Source organism: Neophocaena asiaeorientalis, unplaced genomic scaffold (genome assembly GCF_003031525.2).
Source record: "Neophocaena asiaeorientalis asiaeorientalis breed wild unplaced genomic scaffold, Neophocaena_asiaeorientalis_V1.1 scaffold177, whole genome shotgun sequence".
In the NCBI taxonomy this organism is placed as follows: Eukaryota; Metazoa; Chordata; class Mammalia; order Artiodactyla; family Phocoenidae; genus Neophocaena; species Neophocaena asiaeorientalis.
The window spans coordinates 2,989,977-3,006,327 of NW_020172779.1; positions in this window are offsets into that span (position 1 = coordinate 2,989,977).

The following is a 16,351-nucleotide window of genomic DNA, read 5'->3' on the forward strand; positions in this document are numbered from 1 at the left end:
CGTCCCCTGCATCGGCAGGCGGACTCTCAACCACTGCGCCACCAGGGAAGCCCTGAACTTCTCTTTTATTGCAGAGTACAATAAATAACAAAAAAAGCTGGATTATGGAGTATTATAGTTAATAGCAGCAATCATTTGAATGTATATAATTCTATTCTCTGAATAGTTTCCAAATATTTCATATATTGGCATATCTATTTAAAATATTTTTCTAAAATGTATGGGTTGAAATACAGTGAGATGAAAACTAGCATTTCTTAAGCACTTATATTTCAGGTGCTTCATAAAATATGGCTTATTTATTCTTCACAGTAGCCTTATCACAGTGTTCTCAAGCTTCGGTTTACATAAGGACCATCCATACGGCTTGGTAAAAAGGCAAATCCCCAGGGTCCACCTAGCCAAGATTCTGTTTCGGAAAATCTTGAAAGACCTCAGGGATTTATATTTTTAACAGTCTTTCCTAGATAACTCTGATGTAGGTGGTACATGAAACACAATGTGAGAAGCATTGCCTATTATGTGATTGTTTTAGATGAATAAAATAAGAGTCAGGAAGGTTAAGTAACTTGTCTAAGGTCACCTATTCATAGAAAAAGTGGGTAGAATGCTTTTACTCTTGAGAGAAAGCAAGTAAATCTTATGAAGAATGAGGAAAATGTTAAGAAACAAGAAAGAAAATATGAGGCCTTGGCACAGACAAGGAACGGCCATGGAAATAAGAGATATTGGTAGGGTCTTTGGTTTTGGTTATGGCAGAGTGTCTATTATCAAATCTACCTCCTACCATAAGCAACTGGACAAAGTGTATTAAATAACTATTTGCAGACAGTTTTTAACAATCAACACAAGGCTCTGGTCATTGAAAGAAGGGAAGCATGAAGGTGAATGTACCACATTTATCCTGGTTTTCTCCCTGAGAAGACTTCCTAAACTATGGCACAGAGAAATAAAGCCCAAGAAGAGTGGTATTCTTGCTGGGTTGTGTAAGCAGAGATTAAAATTTGGAGCTTCCAAGACACTGGGGTTTGCAGATAGATTTTGATGCTCCTTACCTTTGGACCCTTCCTATGTAATAACCTATCAGAACATCCCCTCTAGGATTCTTGGCTAGTTCCTAAATTGCCTATTTACAAGGTAAGATTCCAAAAGATCTAGCAGAGAAAATCCACTGGGAGGCTGGAGAGCTCTGCACAGATTTCTGAGGCTGCAGAGTGCTGAGAAAATTTTGGATTTCAGGCCCAACCAGGGCAAAGAGATCTCTGCAAACATCTCAGGCTTCCAGTTGGGACCATGGAAGCACCATGCTGTAGGAGCAATGACCATGCACTGGGAGTAAAGTCTACTCTAAAAACTACCATTGGAATTTTGATAGGGATAGCACTGAATTTATAGATAGCTTTGGGTCGTATGGACATTTTAGCAATATTAATTCTTTCAATCCATGAACATGAATATATCTTTCCATTTATTTGTGGCTTCTTCAATTTCTTTCATCATAGTCTTGTAGTTTTCAGTGTACAGATCTTTCACCTCCTTGGATAAATTTATTCCAAAATTTTCATTGTTTTTTATTCTATTGCGAATGAGATTGTTTTCTGGATTTGTTTTTCAGATATTCCAATGGTATTTTTCACAGAAATAGGAAAAACAATCTTAAAACGTGTATGGCACCACAAAAGACTCCAAATTGCAATCCTGAGAAAGAAGAAGAAAGCTGGAGGCATCACACTTCCTGATTTCAAACTACACTACTAACTATAGTAATCAAAACAACATGGTACTGGCATAAAAATAGACACCAAGACCAAAGGAACAGAACTGAAACCCAGAGATAAATCCATGTATGTATGGTCAACTAATATTTGACAAGGAGGCCAAGAATACTCAATGGGAGAAAAGATAGTCTCTACAAAAGATGGTGCTGGGAAAACTGGTTAACCACATGCAGAAGAATGAAACTGGAACCCTATCTGATGCCACTCACAAAAATCAACTCAAAATGGATTAAAGACTTAAAACATAAAACCTGAAACCATAACATTCCTAGAAGAAGGCATAGAGAAAAAGCCTCTTGAGATTAGTCTTGGCAACAATTTTTTGGTTATGACACCAAAAGCACAAGAAACAAAAGCTAAAATTAGTAATTTAACCCCTGATAAGGGGCTAATATCCAAAATATATAAGGAACTTATACAGCTCAATAGCAAAAAAACAACAAACAAAACCAGTCTGGTTTTAGAATGGGCAGAGGAACCAAACAGACACTTTTCCATAGAAGACATACAAATGGCCAATAGGTAGACGAAAAGGTGCTGAACATCACTAATCATCTGAGAAATGATTAGTGATCAAATCAAAACCACAAGATATCACCTCACACCTGTTAGAATTGCTACCATCAAAAAGACAAGATATAACAGTGTTGGTGAAGATGTGGAGAAAAGGGAATCCTTGTGCATGGTGGTGGGAATATAAATTGGTGCAGCAGCTATGGAAAACAGTACTGAGGTTCCTCAAAAAAATTAAAAATAGAAATACCATACGATCCGGCAATCCCACTGCTGGGTACATATCCAAAAGAAATGGAAACAGGCTCTCAAAGAGATATATACTCTCCCATGTTCACTGTGGCATTATTCACAATAGCCAAGATATGGGAACAACCTAAGTGTACATCAACAGATGAATTGATAAAGGAAATGTGGTGTATATTTATACAATGGAATATGATTATATAATAATGAGAAATAAGGACATCCTGCCATTTACAACTACGGAGAATGGACCTTGAGGACATTATGCTAAGTGAAATACGACACAGAAGGACAAATGCTGTAGGATATCACTTATACATGGAATCTAAAAATGCCCAACTCATAGAAATAGAGAGCAGAATGGTGGTTATGGGGGGTGCAGGGAGTGTGGGAGCAGAGTAGGAGAAATGGGGAAATTTTGATCAGAGGGTATAAACCTCCAGGTATAAGATGAATAAGTTCTGGGGATCTAATGTACAGGGTTATTATTATAGTTAACAATAATGTGTCATAAACTTAAAAGTTGGTAAGAGAGCAAATCTTAAGTGTTCTCAGCACAAAAGAGAAATAACTATTATGTGACTTTATATAGGTGCCAACTAATGCTAGGGTGATAATCATTTTGCAATATATAAGTGTATCCCATCAATAGACTGTACACCTTAAACTTACACAATGTTATATGCCAATTATATCTCAGTAAAGTTTTTAAAAAAGAAGTAAGGTCTGCTCTCTAAGAGTAAGAACAAAAGTACAATAGCTCCATCCTAATGAAGCCTAAAAGCAAGTCTCAGAATCCAGGTAATCCTCTCACAACTTAAATTCTTATGAAAACAAAATATAACTCTCTCTAGAGATTAATAACAAAATCTAGAGCATCTACAATATATCAACCACAAGGTCCAGAAGGTAAAATAAAAATTTACCAGATAGGTGAAGGTGGAAAAAACAGCAAATATTAACCGAGAGAAAAAAAAAATGAATGAAAGACCTAAGGGATATTAAAGATAATAGACTTAGCAGATGAGGTCTTCAAAATAACTATCATTAGCATATTAAATGATATAAAAGAAAGGATGGGCAAAACGAATGAAAAGTTAAAATATTTTAATGGTGTATTAGAAAAACATGACTCACATTGACATTTAAGATCTCAAAATATAATATCTGAAACTAAAAACTCATTGGATAATTAAAGAGAAGATTGAACACAGTGGAACACAGGATTAGTAAAAGAAACTATTCAGTAGAAAAATATCCAAACTGAAGAACTGAACCAGAAGAATGCATAAGACACATGTGAGACATATTCAAAAGGTCTAACACAAACATCATTGGAGTTTCAGAAGAGGAGAAGAAAATGTCCCCTGTTCAAATAAAGGTGGGATGAAAATTTTCCAAATCTGATAAAAAGCAACAACACACAAATGCAAGATATTCAGCAAACCCTATGTAAGAGTTTTAAAAAATAAATAAATAGGTACAATAGAGTCAAATTACTTTAGTTCACTGACAAAAGAGCAAATAAAATCAGCAGGAAAAACACATATTACCTTCAAATGAACAAAAATAAAAGTGATAGTAGACTTCTGAATAGAAACTATGTCAGTTTCTTTAAGGAGCTGAAAGAAAAAGAGCTGCCAACCTAGAAGTCTATACCATTAAATAACCTTTAAAAATAAAGGCAAATACAAAAAGGGTAAAAATGAACAAAAGCTAAAATAAAATAAATACAAATGACAAAACCTGAAAGAATTTATTGCCAGCAGACTTGCATATAAAAGATTATCTCAGAGGGAAACACAGACCTACGGGAATAAATGGAAATAATAGAAAAGTGTGAAGATTTGAGCTATCCTTCAAGTTCATCAAATAGTGAAGCATTCAATGAGTGGCTCCATTTTTTCAAAGATTTGCCATTTCAGCAAAAGATGGGAAATATTGAAATATAACCAGAAATTTTAATTCCAGTCTTTCTGTAAGCTTTAAAATGTGTTGTTTTCATTATAACCATTTCTTAGTAACAAGATAAAATACATCAATGAAATTGACCCATACAACATATTGATCATATGCCATATATGTCATGATCTGATCTGCTAATTTCCAGTATTCATTTTAGTTACATCAGAGACTTGGAGATTTTGTGACATATAGTCTGAGATTAACAGACAAAGAAATGCAATGTGCAATTGTGGTTTCATTCTGTAAACCATAACCATAGATTGTGTGCTCACTGAAGGTAAAGTATCAAAAGTAGATCTTTCTGAATATAAATACAGGGCAGAAAACACTGGTCCAGCCTTAATCAGTTCTTAACTTCTTAGGAGATAATACAAATCAAAGAAGGGGAATAGGGGGCGAGGGGGAAGATGGTGGAAGAGTAAGACGCGGAGATCACCTTCCTTCCCACAGATACATCAGAAATACAGCTACAGGTGGAACAACTCCTACAGAACAACTACCGAACGCTGGCAGAAGACCTCAGACCTCCCAAAAGGCAAGAAACTCCCCACGTACCTGGGTAGGGAAAAAGAAAAAAGAATAAACAGAGACAAAAGAATAGGGATGGGACCTGCACCAGTGGGAGGGAGCCATGAAGGAGGAAAGGTTTTCACACACTAGAAGCCCCTTCACGGGCGGAGAGTGCGGGTGGCAGAGGGGGGAGCTTCGGAGCCACAGAGGAGAGCACAGCAACAGGGGTGCAGAGGGCAAAGCGGAGAGATTTCAGCACAGAGGATCAGGGCCGACCAGCACTCACCAGCCCGAGAGGCTTGTGTGCTCACCCGCCAGGGTGGGTGGGTCTGGGAGCTGAGGCTCGGGCTTCGGTCGGTGCGCAGGGAGAGGACTGGTGGCCTCTCAAACAAGCCCAAAACAATTAAGAAAATAGGAATAGGAACATACATATCAATAATTACCTTAAATGTAAATGGATTAAATGCTCCTACCAAAAGACACAGACTGGTTGAATGGATACAAAAACAAGACCCATATATATGCTGTCTACAAGAGACCCACTTCAGACCTAGAGACACATACAGACTGAAAGTGAGGGGATGGAAAAAGATATTCCATGCAAATGGAAATCAGAAGAAAGCTGGAGTAGCAATTCTCATATCAAAAAAAATAGACTTTAAAATAAAGACTATTAGAACGCAAGAGGGAAGAGATAATGGGAACATATGTATATGTATAACTGATTTCCTTTGTTATAAAGCAGAAACTAACACACCATTGTAAAGCAATTATATTCCAATAAAGATGTAAGAAAAAAAAAGGGGGGGAATAGTAGATTATTATAGAATTCTCTTTCCCAAACTTCCTATTCACATATCTTTTATTGATGATTTACATTGTAATTGATGTCCGAAGTGCTACAAGAACAAATATTAATAGACATAGTCCATTCTCAAAAGCTTCCAGTCTAATAGGAAAAGAGAGAAATGCAATAACAGATAAATGCAATGAAGTGTTCTAGGTGATATAATAGAAATCTAGAAAGTTTCAGTGCAATACGAAGGAGAAAATGAGCAATTCATCCTGGAATGTGTCAAAATAGTACTCACGGGACTTCCCTGGTGGTGCAGTGGTTAAGAATTCACCTGCCAATGCAGGGGACATGGGTTAGATCCCTGGTCCGGGAAGATCCCACATGCCACAGAGCAACTAAGCCCACACACCACAACTACTGAGCCTGTACTCTAGAGCACTGTGCCGCAACTACTGAGCCCATGCGCCACAACTGCTGAGCCCATGCGCTGCAACTACTGAGCCCATGCATCACAACTTCTGAAGCCCACATGCTCTAGGGCCCACGTGCTGCAACTACTGAAGCCCGCAGGCCTAGAGCCTGTGCTCTGCAACAAGAGAAGCCACCACAGAGAGAAGCCCACACACCAAAACAAAGAGTAGCACCCGCTCGCCACAACTAGAGAAAGCCTGCACACAGCAATGAAGACCCAGGGCAACCAAATAAAATAAAATAAAAGTATTCATAGGAGAGGTGACGTGAGCTCTAAATTTTGAAAGATGAGAGGTGATTTGCCAATGGCCATGAAGGAGAAAAGCATGTCAGGCAGAAGAGGCAGAGAGGAAGGGCATGGGTTATAAAAACAGTATTAATAAATTGGTAGTGAATGTGGCACCATGTATGAGGTGAAGCATGGTTAAAGGGATGCTGGGGATGTTCACAAAGGACACATTACTGAGGATATTGTATGCCACGTATAAGATACAGGCTCTTGTTTTATTGGGTAAAACTGCCATTACTTAGTCCAAGCCTTCTTCAAATGGAAAAAAAATGTAGCCAAGCCCTACTAGAACTGCGCTAACATGGTACTCATAAACCACATACGGCTATTGAAATTTAAATGTAATAAAATTAAAAATTCACCTCCTTGGACTTCCCTGGTAGCACAGTGGTTAAGAATCTGCCGGCCAATGCAGGGGACACGGGTTCGAGCCCTGGTCCAGGAAGATCTCACATGCTGCGGAGCAACTAAGCCCGTGGGCCACAACTACTGAGCCTGTGCTCTAAAGCCCATGAGCCACAATTACTGAGCCCATGTGCCACAACTACTGAAGCCCGCGCGCCTAGAGCCCATGCACCACAACAAGAGAAGCCACCGCAATGAGAAGCCCGCGCACCGCAACAAAGAGTAGCCCCCGCTCACTGCAACTAGAGAAAGCCCGTGCACAGCAACAAAGACCCAATGCAGCCAAAAATAAAAAATTAATTAGTTTAAAAAAATTCACCTCCTTGGCTGCACTAGCTAAATCTGAAATATTATAAGACATATGTAGCTAGTGGCCAGTGGACTCTACAGCACATTCAGTGGCTTGACAAAACCTAAGTTTGTCTTTCACTCACTTAAGTAAAGGCCAAAACAGGAGTTCCAGATAAGAGTCAATGGAAGTTTCATTATCCCAGTCATTCAAAATCCAGGCTGACAGAATCTCTGTTATCTTCAAAATATGGCTTTCCAAATCATATTAAGCATCAATACGCAGACAGTAGATTGGGGAAGAGCATTGGAGGGTCTTGTAAAAGACTTGATGGGTCAGAACTATAGGAAATATATTTCCCTTCTGTTAACACCTTTTTGACTAGAAAAAACACAGTGCTATGGGCATAGGAAGACTGGGAAAGATAGTGTAGCTCGAAGCCCAGGAAGAAAAGGAAACACGTATGTAGATTTGTCCACAATCTGTCACTCCTCGATAACTCAAGGTCTTCATTATTAACTGCAATCATTACACTGTGCCCTGATGCTCAGAGGCCATCTTCACCTATGGGTGTCTGTCCTTCTACTAAATGCCTCCAGGCTCTGGGATTTACAGAGTGATTCTCTACCTTCTGCTTCACTGTCAATTACAGTTGTTGTTATGGTTGCTTGTTTCCCCACTCTTGTGTTTTAGCCTAGATCAAACAAAAAATTCCTATAATACAGACATACAGACTTGTTATATAAGTAACCCAGAGTTTTCACCCTTCTAAGTCAATTACGTTCTATATGCTTCTTCCTTAGATTAAAGTGCATTTGATTTCTGTTTTTTTCTTTTTCTCTCCATTAATAGCCTACTTCCTTACCTTTAAGTATTTATGACAGCTTTGAGATCGCTGAAGATCTGACTCCTGGTTAAGTCAGGTATTGTTCTTTATATCTACGACTGTTATAAAAGACTTATTTATAGACAGCATCTGTTTTTCTGGACTATTGACTGGTAACATTGGTTCTACTGCACAGGAATTTTTATGTAATAAATACCATCTATGGCCAAGAGTGGAAGGACATTGTTTATGAACTAACTTTTGGCCTTTCATCAATGCTAATTTATGTATGATACCCAGAGGGCTTCACCAAACTTGCAATCTAAAAATGTTGCACAGGTTTTAACTACCCTTCTCTAGAACGAGAGGGTAAGGAATACTGACAACATCTAATTAATATTTTTAAATAGATGTTTTATTATTAACTTATTCAACAAGCATTTATTGACAATGTACTATATGCCATGAACTGTTCTAGGCACTAAGGAAATGTACAATCCAGACAAGGTCCCAGCTCACAGGACTATAAATATCTGGCAAAGATCACAGGCCTTGGTTCACAGAGGAGTTTGCTGAAAAAAGCAAAAAATTGCTATGTAAGTAAATATTAAAACAAATAGAAGAGTTAAGAGAACTAATATTTTTACACTGGCACAGATTTTTACACAAACCTAAGGCTATGTTTGGATACAGACCTGGAGGAAGAAAAACATTTACTAAGGACATAGGTATGATACTGATAAACTAAGTATGCTTGAAATTGAAGCTTCTATCTTCAGCAGATAAACACCTTCATCTAAGTGAACAGAACTGATATATCCCATCTACTAACTTGAAATATTCAAATGCTTGACATATTTTGTGGCAAACTCATCCTGATAAGAGGCCAGTCCGAATGTGCTATTCAAAATCACAGTCCGACACAGGCTCAAGTTCTACGGTGGGGTGAACGGGCAACACGTGCTCTCAAATGTCGGTGAGGAGCCACGAAGCCTAGGTTGCATCCTAACCCAAGAGTCTGTGCAGTTTCAAACCACCTCTTGAGTCTATCCACATATAGCACCAGTAGTGTCTTCCACTCAGGCAAAGGTCCATGTTAGAGTATCAGTACTCCTTCTTGCATACTAAATAACAAAGCAGTAGGTTTATTTCTTCATTTAATTATGAACATTCTAATATCTGAAGAGTATGCATATCATTTCTACCATAAATTAGATTTTTTCAGTTTTAATAAACATGACATCATGCAGTACGTATACATAATGCATTGTGTTTTATAGAGTGTAAGGCTCCTTTCACACAGCATAATTTTTTCACATATATTTATATTTTCTCCTGTACCAGTAACTCATTCCTTTTTACATGGAGTGCTATTGTACATTTTATATAACTGTTCCACAGTTTGTTTATCCATTCTCATATAGGTGGATACTTGGGAGAGTTTGGGACCAATATGAATAAAGCTGTTGTGAACATTATTGCACAAGTTCTTTTTGTTAACATACTTTTATGTCTGTTGGTTAAATATCTGGAAGTGGAGTTGCTGAGTCATAGAATATGTGTATGATTAGCTTCATAAGAAATTGCCAGGCCATTTTCCAAAGTGATGGTAAATTATCAGAATCCCGCCGACAATGTAAGAGTTCCATTTGTTCCACATCCTCACCAACATTTGGTGTTTACAGTCTTAAATTTTAGCCATTCTGGTGGGTGTGAAGTGTTATTTTTTTACAATTTTAATTTGCATTATGTGGTGAATGATGCTGAACATATTTTCATATAATTATAGACCATTCAAACATCTTATTTTATGATATGTCTTTTCAAATCTTTTGTCCATTTTACACTGGCTTTAGTTGTCTATTTTGTTATTGAGTTTTATGAGTTCTATGTACATCTTGAATTCCAGCCCTTTGTCAAACAAATATATATACACATATATATATATATTTATGGTGGTATAGTTAATGCACAATATTATATAAGTTACAGGTATATAACATAGTGATTCACAACTTTAATGGTTATACTCCATTTATAGTTATTATAAACTAATGGATATATTCCCTGTGCTGTACAATATATCCTTGCAGTTTATTTAATTTCTACATAATGGTTTGTACCTCTTAATTCCCTACCCCTGCACTGGTAACCATTAGCTTGTTCTGTGAGTCTGTTTCTTTTCTGTCATATTCACTAGTTTGTTTTATTTTTTAGATTCTATATATAAGTGATATCATACAGTATTTATCTTCCTCTGTGTGACTTATTTCACTTAGCATAATACACTCCAAGTCCATCTATGTTGTTGCAAATGGCACAATTTCATTCTTTTGTATGGCTGAGTAGTGTTCCACACACACAAACACACACACACACACACACACACACACACTGGGGTGCATGTATCGTTTTCAATTAGTGTTTTCATTTTTTCCAGATATATACCAAGGAATGGAACTTCTTCATCATATGGTAGTTTTATTTTTAGTTTTTTGTGCATATAGGTAACAATACTGTACTGAGCACTTAAAATTTTGTTAAGAGGGTAACGTCATGTTAAGTGTTACTATCACAAAAACGAAAAAAACCATAAAAAAATATCACATAACCATACAAGTGGGGGTCCATTCCTGAGCTATCTATTCTGTTCTACTGATTATTTGTAGATCTTAACGCCTGTATTACAGTCTCTGATTACTGTAGCTTTATGGTTACTTTGCCCCCAAGTTCTTACTTTGGTTAACTCTGCTCTTTTTTATCTAGCTTCTTATAGTGAAAATTTTGATAACTAATTTTAGATACAAGTATTAAAAACTATAAATTCTATGGCTATCATCAAGAAGTCTACAAATAATAAATGCTGGAGAGGATGTGGAGAAAAGGGAATCCTTTTACACTGCTGGTGGGAATGTAAATTTGTGGCAGCCACTATGGAAAACAGTATGAAGGGTCCTTTAAAAACTAAAAATAGAACTACTATCTGATCCAGAAATCCCATTCCTGGGCATATATCTGGAAAAGACAAAAACTCTAATGTGAAAAATACATGCATCCCAATGTTCGTAGCAGCACTATTTACAATAGCCAAGTTCCAAGTCATGGAAACAACAAGCGCCCAGCAACAGATGACTGGTTTAAGAAGATGTGATATATTGATACATACACAATGAAATATTATTCAGCCATAAAAAAAAGAATGAAATATTGCCATTTGCAGCAACATGGATGGATCTAGAGAATATCATACTAAGTGAAGTAAGGCAGGCAGAGAGAGGCAAATATTATATGATATCACTTACATGTGGAATCTAAAAAATAACACAGTTTAATCTACGTACATAACAGGAACTGACTCACAGACACAGAAGACAAACTTATGGTAAAGGGAGGGGGAGGAATAAATTAGGGGTACAGGATTAACAGATATGAACAATTTACACAAAATAGTATAAACAACAAGGATTTACTGTATAGCACAGGGAACTTGCAATAACCTATAGCACAGGTTATCTTGCAATAACCTATAATGGAAAAGAATCTGAAAAGAAAAAACATATATATAACTAAAAAAATCCCTATAAATCCTACTCTAAACACTACTTAGCTACAACCCACAAATTTCCATATGTGATATTTTCACTGTCAATCAGTTCAAAAAATTTTCCATAAATTGCTTAAGAGCATGTTATTTAATTCCCAAATATGTGTGATTTTCATATATATCTTTATTGGTACTAATTTCTGGTTTAATTCCCTTATGTTGAGAGAGCACACTCTATGATTTCAATATTTTAAAAATTTTGAACTATATTTTGTGACTCCCAAATAGATCTCTTTATACATAGAATGTACACTTGAAAAGAATGCATATTCTTCAGTTTTGAGGTTGTGTTCTATAAATATCAATCAGGTTAATGTGGATAATAATGTTGTTCAGGTCATCGATGCCTTTACTTTGCTGTTTACTTCTTCTATAAATTGTTCAGAGAAGAATGGTAAAATCTCCTAGTTTGATTTGGGGAGTTGTCTATTTCTCCCTATAATTCTGTTAATTTTGCTTCATGTATTTTGAAGTTTTGTTTATGATTTTTATATCTTCCTAGTGAATCAACTCTGATCTCATGTAACTTACATTGTGTTTTTATATTTAGAGTTTCTCTTTCAGAAAGCATAACGTTGGGTCTTGCTCTTTCAATCTATTCTAATTATCTCTGCCTTTTTAATTGGAGTGTTAGTTTGTTAATATTTAATGTATTTATTGATGATGTTGGACTTTTGTCTATCTTTTTTTTTCTTTTTGCCCCCTTTTTTCCTTTGTTCTTCTTTACTTGCGCATTTTGGCTTATATGAATATTTTTAAGAATTTCATTTTAATTTATTTATTGGCTTTTTATCTAGACCTCTTTGTTTACTGACTCTTTCCTCTGTCACCTTAATTCTGCATTATGCCATCCAGTGAATTTTTATGTGAGATAATGTAGTTTTCATTTTTGTAATTTGAACTTGGTTTGTTTTATAATATTTCCCCTGAGATTTCAATCTTTCCATTCAGTATGAGCGTAGTTATAATAGCTGCTTTAGAGCACTTGTCTACTAACTCCAACATCTAGGTCATCCATAGTCTTTTAAGAATAGACCATATTTTCCTTGTTCACTTTATACCACAAAATGTTCAGCTGTATCCTGGACATTATGAATATTATGTTGAGGAGACCCTGGATCCCATCATTTTCCTACAAATAGTGCTGTTATTTTTAGCAGGTGACTAATTTGATTAGACTCAAATGCCAACTCTGCCTTTTGGGCAGCAATTCAAATCTCAGTTTCATTCTTTTATTCTTAGCTGGACTGACTGTGGTCTGCTCTGCCATACACTTTGTTCATGGGTAGCCAGAGATTTTGAAATAGTTTATATGGAGAAATTGAGCTGCCTCTCCCCCAGCCTCCTGCCCTAGTTTTCTCTTTTTGAGCTTCCTGTCTTACTTTCCAATGGTCATGATTGCCTTAAACTCTGTCCTCTGGTTCTTCAAAACAGGAAAACTGTAAATTTTCTATTGGTATTTTAACCATCCTGCTCAGGCTGCCCATAGGCTTAAAAAAAAAAAAAATTAGAATGAGAAATGAATCATACGGATCTCTTCTTGCAACCATCAACTTTCCTTCAGAACCTACCTGCATTCATTCATTCTTTAGAGCCTTCAGGTAGTTGTTTTAGGCATTTTATACAGAATTTGTAGTTACCTGCAGAAGGACCATTTTAATAGAAGCTTGCTTGGCCACATCAAATGAGGAACTCCAGATACATTAATTTGTATTACTCAATTTAGCATTATCAGCATTTCAGGAACACAACTATAAACTGACTCCTCCTTCCTATTTTTACCAAAGGATATCTTGAGACATCTGAGACTGGGCAGAAAGAGATTTAGGGACATTTCTCCTTTTTAGAATTTATTTCTTTTCTTTATTTCTTTGGGTGCGTCGGGTCTCAGTTGTGGCCCACAGGAGCTTCACTGAGGCATGCAGGATCTTCTGCCATGGTGCTAAGCCTCTTTGTTACAGTGTGTGGGCTTCTCTCTAGTTGTGGCATATGGGTTTTCTCACTCTAGCTGTGGTGCATGGGCTCCAGGGCACGTGGGCTCTCTAGTTGTGGCGTGTGGGTTCTGCAGTTTGTGGCACGCAGGCTCTCTCATTGAGGTGCACGAGCTCAGTAGTTGTGGCACGCCGTCTTAGTTGCCCCATGGCATGTGGGATCTTAGTTCCCTGACCAGGGATCAAACCCACGTCCCTGCATTGGAAGACAGATTCTTTACCACTGGACCACAGGGGAAGTCCCAGGGACCCTTCTATTGGATCTTCAAGTTTTACATCTGTATTAAGTCCAATCACAAAGAACTCATCTGGATGATATGAATTCCATGAACAAAGTCTTTACTGATCTAAGATTTAATTCAGAAGGATCTCAACTTTGGTGTGCATGAAAATCATCCCTATAGTTTTCTGTAAATGAACATGACTGGACCTCAATAGCAGAAATCTATATAAGGAAGTGTAGGGCATGTCCAAACATGCTCTACTTTGCAAAAATTTCAGTTAATTCTGAGGCAATCCAACAAGTAGAATCAATGATTTAATGGTTTGCCTTCAACCCAAAGCTCTTTCAAAGATTCAGACAGAATTGGACTGTGTCAGAAGACCTGAGTTTTAGTATGCTGCCCATCAATTTTACCAAGAGCGTTCTATTTGTAAGCTTTTCAATTTTGTCTGTAAAAATGATCATTGTAGTGCCCTACATAAGTCATAGGGTCATTTGTGAAGATCAAGAGAAATAATTAAAGTATGTGACAAAGTATGAGCCACTGTATAAACATAAAATACTCTTATAAGATTCTTTTCTTTCTCTTGTTTTTTCTTTATTTTTTAAAAACCATAATGAAAACATTGCCCTTATTTTATCTGGTGTATAAATAATTATTTTTCAGTACCAGAAAAAAGTGTTAATGTTCTGCTAAAATTTTAGGCTGTTTACTTTTGTTGTTGTGGTTGCCCTTGCTGTTTTAATTCAACAGTACTAAATCACTTCTCCCTTTGCCATATAATACAGGAATCTAAAGCTAAATATATAGTTATGTAATAGGAAGTTCACCCAAGCCTCTACTCACTTCATTTTATTTCTTGAATCTTTTATTTTTACTTGGCCTATTTTTTTGGTATTGTTTAACATTATAAGTCATTTTAGGTATGTTTTTAATTATTTACCTTTACTGTAAAAGCAATACACAATATAAATAGCATGTTCAGACTAATAAACACTCTTGGTTGGCCCCAATCAAACTTATTTTGGAGTCTTCCATGGTCTCAGTCCCTCACATTCTTACCTGCTTTAAGAAGTATCCCTTTGATATGTTTCCTTTCCTTCTCATTGTTTCTCAGTTTTTGGAATTTCTCTTCCCATTCACCATTCAATTCCTTTTCCTCTATTCTATCTTTCTTCTCTCTGTCTCTGTGCCTATTTCCAAGTCACTGAGTGTCTCAGTGGAGGAGGAATAACTTTTCAAAGTAGTAAAATGTTCCTGGACCTGCTCATTCTCTACCCAGGTCAGTTCATTACTCGTTGCCTAGTAAGCATCCCGATGTCTGGAGATTGTTGCCAGGAATGTGTTTGTGTGCAGTGCAGAACTCTCTGAGCCCTGACCTGATAAACTGTGGTTTTTGCTTTTGTTTTTACATCATCAGACTATCTATGATCATACCTCAGATTCAAAGTGATTAAATCATAGGTAAGTTTATATGATGCCCATCTATTATCTGGGAGTTTTGAAGATTTGATCATGACTAAACACTGAGGAGAACTCTTGTTCCAAACACTTTTGTAAAAATGCAGTTCCTCCTCACCAGCTACTCTGCTTCTTGAACCTAAAAATACAGTCTATTAGACAAGTGAAAAACTTACAGCTGGTGCCCTCTCCTTCAATTTTTTGCTTCCGGCCCAGGACCCACCTCTCACACTTTTACCTTGAGCAGTTTTGCTGCCAGCCAGAACTTGCCAAGTAGACTGTTACCATTATTTGTATAGAAACCGTTTGTTGTTGAGATGGTACCCTCTCAGAGCAACTCTGCTTTCTAAGAGAAAAAACGTGTCATTAAAGGTGGCTCAGAGCAGAAACTTAGGGGGCAAATTGGATATAAAATTTACTGGGAAGTATCCAGTGTTTCCCTAAGGTTCTGCACAACACCTAGCATATTGGTGGAGCTCTTAATACTATGCCTAATGGTTTGTGCAAAGGTGGAGGGATGGGAGTGTGACTTTCCTAGCCAGAAACCCTTCAATAAAGACTCACACTGTGTTGTTGCCTCCCTAAGAGGGATTATGGAGGGTATAAATGGGAGGCTTGACTTATTTATAAAAACTGTTCATAGTAAGCATGGTTACCAAGGGAATGAAGCAATGTGGCCTCAGATAGATAATCTACTGCCAAAACTCCAACCTCTTTTTTTTTTCTTTTGCTAATTCTAGTGATCTTTTCAAACTTCCCTTTTGGTGATAGATCCCTAAAGATGTGTATGCTTAATGTGGCAGAAAAACCTACAAACACCTCCAGTAAAACGGAAACATAAGTAGCTTGTAAATGAGAGCTTAGGCAGGAGTAAAAGCTGTTTTCTGGATTGAAAGTAGGAGGGACTCAGGGACTTCTGTTCAAAGAAATGTCAAATGATTATGCCTATGTGCTTCGTTTCGCAGCTATCATGTCACCCCACG